This window comes from Hydra vulgaris, chromosome 09 (assembly GCF_038396675.1).
Source record: "Hydra vulgaris chromosome 09, alternate assembly HydraT2T_AEP".
Lineage (NCBI taxonomy): Eukaryota > Metazoa > Cnidaria > Hydrozoa > Anthoathecata > Hydridae > Hydra > Hydra vulgaris.
This window is the reverse complement of record NC_088928.1, coordinates 16,051,953-16,061,603: the sequence shown is the minus strand read 5'-3', so window position 1 is coordinate 16,061,603 and position 9,651 is coordinate 16,051,953.

The window sequence follows — 9,651 nt, the reverse complement described above, 5'->3', positions numbered from 1 at the left end:
ACACTCGCTTCATGTATCTGCAGATTCAGACTGTTTGATGCGTATATCTGCGTTTGAAGGATTAGCAGGAGCCATATCAAAGTCAATATCTTCTAGTGAATTAGAAAAGAATAGTTCTTCAATGCTATTCTAGAAAACATACTGGTAGTTACCATCATTGCACAATGAATCGATAATTTTTTTAATTTTACTAATTTTTTGTACGCTGACTGGTTTGAAATTTGTACCATTGCATCATTTGTATCATTGCTAACAGATTTGACAGTTGAAGTTTGCGGATCCACTTTTTATCACTGCATAGAAGGTTTTAGTAAAAATAAAACCAGTGATCCCATTTATTTTTTTTATTTTTCTTCTTGTGTTAGGAGAAGTGATTTGATCTAATCTCATACTCTGAAAAAGTTCTTTAAAGCTGGTGTTAATGGTATCAGTCTGTTCCTGAGTTTTAACTTCCTGGCATTTGTCTATAATACTTGTCTATAAACATCTTATTTGTATTTAAAAGAGCAATTTTGTTTATCTTAAAACCGGCAACAACATTTCTTTCTCTTAAGGAACGACGCAACTTTTTTAGCAAAATGGACAACTTATCTTTCGAAACAGTTGCTGCACAATTTCCTAAACCCTTTTATCATTCTTCTATAAATGCCACACTAAGTGGTTTTGGATAAGAAATTTCTTTCCTTCAAACTTTTTAAAATATGAGAGAGGTAAGACCCAATCCTCATAGTAATGCGAATCAAATCACCCAGTCTTTATCTCTAGTCCTAGAACTTTGTCCTATTATATCGGGCTGTTTTAAATCCCCCTTCTGTCCTTCAACTAATTTGATATTTTTGATGGATATTTTGTCCCTCTCTTTGTTATAATTTTATATTTTCCTGAGTCTGCAGCCAGATTAGTTTTGTCGTAATTAAAAATATTTGAAAAAGGTGCAACCTTAAGTTCTTTCATGAACCTTTAATTAACAGTTTGTCAAAATAAGCTTTGATTGTTTCAGGTGTTACTCGAACGCTTGATGTTTTGACACATTCTAAAGTTGTCTCAAAAGATGACAATTATGTGCAAACGAAACTGTTATCATTAAAACAATTTGTCTGGATTTCGGATAAACCTTCTAATTTTCCTAAACAAGTAAAAACAAGAAAAATCTTTTTTTATTAAAAATCATACAAATATATTTTTTTAATTTATATAGTTCATTTAGCAATAGATAGCTTAGATAAAAGTTTAGATAGTAAAGTTTAGATAATTCAATGTAATAGTTCGAAGCTACATTGGCATAGTAAAAGAATGGCTTTATGAATGGATGAAATTAAATTTAGATAAAGGCAAGGTTGTATACATCAGCTAATTAAATTCAAAACATTTATATACTTTTGGGCAATGTGAATATAATCAAGTACTTAACACTAATGATTTAGAAACTCTACTGATTTGGAAAAAGTTTAAGGAGTATCAATTTCGCGAGATTTAAAATGGGAAGCTCAAATTTAAATCAGCAGTAACCAATCCAAATAGTATATTAAGTTTATTGTCAAAAATAATTAAATAGGAAACCAAGTCATTTTTTAGATAGCTGTAAATAACTGCATAAATTGAGTGTTAAAACAAGTTTAAAATTCATTTCATTCGTTTTTTAAGTTTAAAATTATTTTCAAATACTTTAACTTATTATGTAAAAAATCTTGAAGAATGTGTTGCTCAAATTTTTAATAGTTACAAGTTTTTTTTATCACAATCAGAATTTCTGAAATTAGATAACTTCCAGAAAGTAATTGGAGTTTTATTATTCAGAACACGTTACAATGTTTTACAAATGTACATTGAACAATCTTTTCCTTTACAGAAATCGGAAAAACTCGTTTCTCGTTTCCAACTCGTTTATAAAGTTGTCTCCTCGATCAAACTCTTTCAAAACCTGATGGAAAATAGAATTACTTTAAAGTTCTTTCAAAGAAACTTAAGTTTCATTTTTGCAAACTACTTTACATAAAATATTTTCAGTTTCCTCTTAAAAACCATTTTGTCTGAAAAACAAAAAAGATTTAAAATAAGAACTAATTTGTTTAAAGTGCCTTTAAAACATCTAAAAAGATATAAAGTGTGCGTAAAAGCAAATAAAGTGCGCGTAAAAAGATTATTTTAAACAACTAAAATGTTATAAGAAAATAGCAGTCATCAATTTGTAACAAATATATATGTTTTGTAAAAGTTGTTGTTATTTCTTCTTCATATCTTGACCTTTAAGATAATTGCAATAGAAACATATTATTAACTTTATAGAAAAATAAATTTCCAAAATATCAAAAACATGGTCTAATGCAGACCAAATTAATAAGAACAACGTTAAGTGCAAGCTCTGCGAGACAATTTTGACTGCGAAAGGTGGTAATACAAAAACCACCGTGTTACTGGAACACATCATATAAATATTGATGGCACCAGTCGTTTGAACACAATAAACGTAAGTTAAGCACATTTCCAAATTCATCACCTGGAAGATTGACATAAAATACTATTTTAGATTGGTTTGACAAACTGCAACAAGGAAAACTACTTTTTATTGAGAAAACAGTAAATAAGTTCAAAAATATAAAGAAGAATTTAGACAGCATAAGGATAGACATTGAACTTGAGAGAGTTTTGGTTAATGTTTGAGAGATCGCTGAAAAAATCAATATTGAGGTGATTTTCCAACCAGAGGTAAAAAAGATATAAAAAGGAAATATTTCACTTGTCAGAAGATGAACCCCTTGATAATCTCAAATAGAAATTTAGAGATAATTTATTTTTTGCAATAGTTAACACTGCATTTGGTTTCGTAAAAGAGCAATTCCCCTAATTGAAAGAAATTACAAAATTGTTTAGTTTTCTTTATATTATTAGTGACCTTAAGAAAAAAAATTCAAATAAATCAATGATTTTTTCTATAAGTTTGTAAAATCCACTTTTACGCAATATTATCCAAGAAAAGACTACGTCTTTTCCAAAGGACATTGATGCTACAACTCTCTGCTTTAAATTTCAATAACTTATCTTATAAAAAAAGATGAGAAGACGGAAAATGTGCTGCACTATCTATTTCAAAAAAATTTAGAAAATGGTTTCCAAATTCGTCTGTAGCTTATCGTATCCAATTGACTTTACCAATTTTTGTGGCAATTGCAGAAAGAAGTTTTTCAAAACTGAAACTTATAAAAACCAATCTACGCAGTTCCATGAGCCAAGAAAGGCTTTTAGGACTTGCCACAATTTTGATAGAAAAAGAAATGGCTCACCAACTTAAAATTAAAGGTTTATAAAAGAATATTTCAAAAATAAAAGCCAAAAAGATATCGTTGGGTAGAAAAAAAGAAAATCTTATTGAAGTAAAATAGACAAACAGAATTTAAAATAAAATAAAATTTCTTTACCTACAATTTCTTTGCTTTTTAAGCTTTTGTAATTTGCTGTTTGATGCAAGGTAGTAAAAATTATACGCACCTAATTTGTTCGTTGGTGTCCTGTAAAAAGTGAATCGGAGTTCTATATTTCAACAGGAATAGCCCAGTAAAAGAGGCTGAGTTCCAAAATCTAAAATGTTGCTACTTAAGTAAAATACAGTCAAATGCAAGATTGCTTTAAATTTACTTGTATTGCAATTTTTACTATTAGGTATTTATTCATATTACCTTTATTTTCCACTATAAGCGCCACTAATAATATAAATACTGAATTAAAAAAACGTGCAATAACTATGCTAATCTATGCATCAACCTAATAGTATGGTTACACTAAAGAAAAAAGTGTGTTAAAAAATTTTTACATTCAGAAAAGGGCTGGATAACTGAGCTTAAACCCCATTGCCCTAAAACAACGACATGTCTTCATTAGAATAGGGTAGTATGATATTATTTTGAATCAGAAGATTCAAAGACATACATACATGTTTTTGAACTATGTTTCTCAGATTTATAGGTATAATTTTGCTGAAATCTTATATTAGCTGAATGTGTCTTGAATCTGTACCTCAATAAAGAACAGTTTTTTATTCGATTCAAAATACATTGCGCCACTTTATGATCGGCCTCCTGAGATGTCGGTTGGCAAACTACAAACGTTTAACGGTAAACGTTTAACGGTTTTTGTTTTTTTGTCAACAAAAGAACTTTTCGTGAGCTGCATGCATTTAGGCTGTTCTCTCTTAAGCGTCTGCATACAGTAGCATTATTCATCCTTTATTTTAAATCTTTTTTAAATTTAAAAAATCTCTTTAAATTTTAGATTTATTAAAAATTAATACAAACACTGCTATTTTCAATTACAAATATTTTATCAAAAGTGACGGTATTCTTGAATATATTGAATTCTCATTTGCTCCACATTAACAAGTTGGCCAGACTTTCATTTGATAAGATCAGCTTTACATCAACCTCTAAGTTATAGTCGTCAGCTACTTCCAAGTGCAATCCAAGTCACTTCAGACAGTACCGTATGTTTTAAAACGCCATTGTTCAATACGGTTCAATACAATACATTGCCTACATCTCTCCATATACATTTTATTATCCACTGTATTCCATCAAAGACTGTTTCATGTTTCCGCTTCTTGATTTTAAGTTGTAGTTTTTTTTTCTACTGCCGCACATTTATTCCCAATAAAAGTTACTTCCCCTGAAAGAATGAGGGTGACTTTTCTTCGTAACCATATTGAACTCATTCCAAGAATTGCATCTTCTACAAAAAATTAAAAGCTTACTACCAGAACTTGATTCTGTGCAAAGGCACCATCGACCTTGAAAGAAATTGTTGCCGATCCAACACATCTTTAGAATTTGTCTATAGATGCTGTCACCTTTAAATTGTTCGACAGCATAAGTTCGTCATGAAAAATTAACTTTCAAAAAATGATATTTAGTATCAACGATTCTTGAGAGAAAATTAGCGCACACCACTCAATCTCTCAACCGTTTCCCTGCTGCTTAGTAAAATTTGCTGTAACATGCCTTAGTTCATTGCATTTGAAACGTTGAGCATTCTTCTTGGGTGCTGTGCAGTTCTTTGCACTCAAGAAGTGGGTGCAAAGAACTGCGCAAATGTGAGACAACTCCTGAAAGATATACTAATATACCATAGATCTTGGTAGTTTTGTTCTTATAACGCTTTGGCAAGAGGCATTCATTCCCTTCGCAACTTTATTCAGAGCGGCTCTTACTTTTGACAACATTACAATAGTGGTCTCTTGTAGCTTGAAATCTTGAAGATACGTTGAATTACGTATAGTAATTCAACAACAAGTGTCAGCCGCACTGGCTCATTTGAAAACTTTGCCAAGTACTCTAAGCGTTGTGATTATGTAAATTGCTTTAGATTAAGTGCAGCAAAAGAAGAAATCAAATTTTATAAACCTTTTAAGCAACAATAAAAAAAAGAAGAAGAAAAAACAAATTTGAGTATAAAGTAAGAGTACTTCCCTTTTTTTTTTAATTTGCTTTTAACAGTCCATTCCACGAATCACAATAAACTATAATGCCTCTGAAACAAAATTCACGAGGTGAACGAGTTGAAATCGGATATTAATTTTTATAAAATGTTCTTATAAAATCAGCTATATTTTTTACCATATCTTGCATCAATTCTATAAACTGAAATGAAGTGGATCTTTTATGAGAAATCTTGAATGTCCAATCCAACCTAATGGAATATTAGTGGGTGTTTTACAATTAATAATAGTGGGTGTTTTCCGTATCTTAATCACATTCAATAAAAAAATGGCCACGTTGTGGAAATGTGGTTTTAATGAATAGTAGTTAAACCTTTTTTTGATAAATAAAAAAACTCATAAAACAAATCACGAATTAACTGCACAGATCGAAATTCTTTGTCTAATTATTTTATAAAAAAAATTGTATAAGATTAAAGTTATCTCATCCGCCTCTTTTGTAGCATCAGCTTTATTTCTAGCTATACACGTTGTGTTTTTTTTATAAGAGAACAAGCAAATGGGCTAGTACTAGAAAGTTTTCTATTTTTTTCAATTTCTCAATCTAGTACTAAAAGTTTCTTTAGAGTTTTATTAAGTTTCAGATTATCAAAAGAGAGAAAAAGTAAATAAAATACAATTTGAAAACATGTTAGTAAATAAGATAAAATCTTTACAGTTAGCCAACTAAAACTATTTGAATTTCATTAATATCATTCAATGTAGTATATAATCCTAATTGTTATATATGTAGTATATAATCCTTAGATTTGTCTTTAAACAGAACACGATATTCTTCTAACTTTGTGTTGTACCGCGTAATTCTACCAATGCTTATGCGTTGTTAATACATATCAACGTCTTTGTGACAAAAAACCACCGTCAATCAAACTTGTATTTTGTATTTTCCCTGCTCTCATGGAAAATACAAACTTAAAGACTGCATTGTCGCTTGCATAGTCCTGGTCCTGGCTTCAAGTTCTATAATTTCTGCGATCAGTTTTTTTCATGTTTATATCTTAGGTTTTCTTCTGATCCGAATTGAGTAATCTTGGTGGAAATCTTCATCATTAAAAAAATTTTGATGATTTTTTTTTTACCTGGTTTTTTGATGCCTTCGCAAACTTGGGTATGAATTTTTATCAATGTCGTCAAGTATTTGCTTCTATATTCTTATAACTTGATTTTTAAACTCGAGTTAAGAATAAATGCAATAATTGCACTTTTATGAGTTTTTTCAGTGTTTGGGTGTAATTGTTTGTAGATCTTTACCTCTTTCATTTATCCACCAATCAAACACCATTCAACTTTACGAAAACACTTATCACTAAACAAACTTATCATTCAACGTTATGAAAACAGTGACATCAATTATAAAACGGCGATTGATTTTCCATTAAGTGAATTAGGATTTGTCAATGACATAGATAAATGTTACGTTATTATCAAACTCTTGGTGATCACATTGTGAGTGATCACTTTTGTGATCATATTTGAGTTGATTGTTATACAACTAGCCTTTTTTTTGTTCTTCTTTTCATCATTATCGCCAGACTCGCATATTTGGACAGAGTTTAAGATTTCTTTGTTTATAAAATTTACTTCTGTATTGATGTCACTCACTCTATCAAGTAGGGAACAGTTAGTATTAGTTTTTTAACTGGTACGAGTTGACGTATTAACAAAATTTCTTTTTTAATCGATACGAGTTGACGTAGTTCTGACACAAAGCTTAGTGCATTTTACAATATGCGTTTGACTAAAATCATTTCATGCATCCATTACATCAGAGCAAGTAAGCCAAGCTTATTTTTTTTAGTGAACATAGGAGCAGAAATAATAACAAAGGAGTCTCGATGTTTGATATTTTTACTGAGGCGATATTTAAATAAAGTTGTCTTCTTTTTGCGCTTATCCATGATTGAATGACATCGCAGCATAAACAGTTTGCCACTATCAAACAGTGTACTGAGTACTATCTATGCTTTGAGTCAAGTTCTTCATCAAATTAAAAAATGAATAAAGTGCCAAAAACTATAAAACACAAAAAACCATCGTCATCACCAAGTTCTCTAAACCTATCATTCACTAATATTCGCGGTCTTCGAAGTAACTTTCTTCTGTTGAGTCTTATTTCTTGCAAAGTTCACCAGATCTACTTGCTCTTTGTGAGACTAATTTGAGTTCAGTTGTCTAATCTTGCGATCTTAGTGTTGATGGTTATCTTTCTTTAATTCGTAAAGACTCCAGTAGTCACATGCTTGGCCTGAGCATTTCCATTCGTAAGAATTCATTTATTTGTCGGGAAACTAGGTTTGAATCCACAGACTATGCTTTTATGTACTTTCGTTTAGCATCACTTCACTCTATCGTCTTTCTCTTTGTTTTATATCACTCTCCTCCATCTCAAAACTGCACTCTTTTTGATGTTACTTCTGATAAAATTGAACAAGCTCTAACTCAACTCAAAGTCAACTTTCCAACTCGTTTTTCAGACAACCCGAATCATTTACATTCTCTAATCAACTTATGTCTTGTTTCTGATCCTAGTCAGTGCTCAGTTTCCCCACATTTACGCTTAGGTGCTTCTGATCACAGTTTGATCTCTTTAAAACTAATATGTCATTTTTCTTCATCAGTATCCCCCTATCATCATACCTCTTACAACTATCTTTAAGCTGACTGGGACTCATGATTTTCTTTATGATGACCTTTGGGTAGAAATTTTTCGTCTTCCTGTCAACAAATGTGTTTCTAACATAACTTTGTGGATTCAGGCTGGCATGGAGTCGTTTATTCCCTCTCGACGATTCCAGGCTAAGCCTCACTCTCCTCTATGGTTTTCCTCGCATTGTGCTACTGCAATTTCCAATCGAAACCGTTACTTCCATATCTATCAGCAAAAAAATTCTCCAGAAAACAGATGTCTATTTATTATTGCTAGAAACCATTGTAAAAAGTTTTTGTCTAACGCCAAAGCCCGCTATTCTCAGGTCATGAAATCTCGTATTTTATCACAAAAATTAGGCTCTCGTGACATCTGGATAATCTTTAATAGTATTAATAATAAGAGCTAATCTGTAATTCCACCTCTCTTGTATGATTTAGACTTTGTCACCTCAAATGAAGACAAAGCTGAATGGTTTGCTTAGAACTTTTCATCAATATCATCTCTTGACTATATATTTATGAACGGTAATGCACTCGATGAGTCAACTACCCTTCATCTTCTAGAATTAACTCTTACTTCCGATCTTTCTTGGAAACCATATATCAAATCCGTTGCAAAATTAGCATCTGCTAAGTTTGTATCTCTTTATCGAGCTCGACATTTTCTTACTCCGGATTCTATTCTTTATCTCTACAAATCTCAAATCCGTCCTTATATGGAATACGGTTGCCATATCTGGAGCAGATCTTCTAATGACGCCCTTTCTCTTTTAGACAAGGTGCAATAACTCATTTTAAACATAGTTGGACCTGCTCTTGCAGCCAACCTCCAACCATTATCACATCGTCGTAATGTTGCTTCTCTTTCTCTTTACTACAAATACTATAATGTTTTATAGTATTTGTAAAAAACCTCCTTTTTCTGTGACTGTTTCTAATTGCTCTAAAAACTCTTAATCCTCTAGTTTTTTTTCCTTAAACATCAGTTTTTCGGAATTCGCTTCCTTCATCTTACTTTCCTGATTCATATAATTTGCAATCTTTTAAGTCGTCTATCAATCGTTATCTTGCTCTGCAATCTTCATCCTTTTTCTTTCAGTAACTTCCAACTCTAATAGTGGTTGCTTGCAGCTTTGTAGGAAGCAATGATGTTAAAAAAAGAAGAAGTAATTTTCACGGAATGAAAACATTTTTGACACGTGATTTTCTTTTTGTTCTATAAGGTTTTAAACACGCAACGGAAATTAAGCGTAACTTTTTTCTGAGTTGTGCCGGCTGCGAAGGTATTCAAAAAACTTTATATATATTGTGATTTTTGTTGTGATTCTCGATAGATTGATCTCTAGTATGTGCGTCAGCGTTGGATGGTGTTTGCGTCAAGAACAACAGCAAAATGAAATTTTCAGTACCATATAAAACGATCAAAAAAATTGTTTTGATAAAACCAACACGAAACAAAACAATTTTTTTTCCGTAAATGGTTAGACAGTTATTGTTTTGTACTATGTTAAACCAAA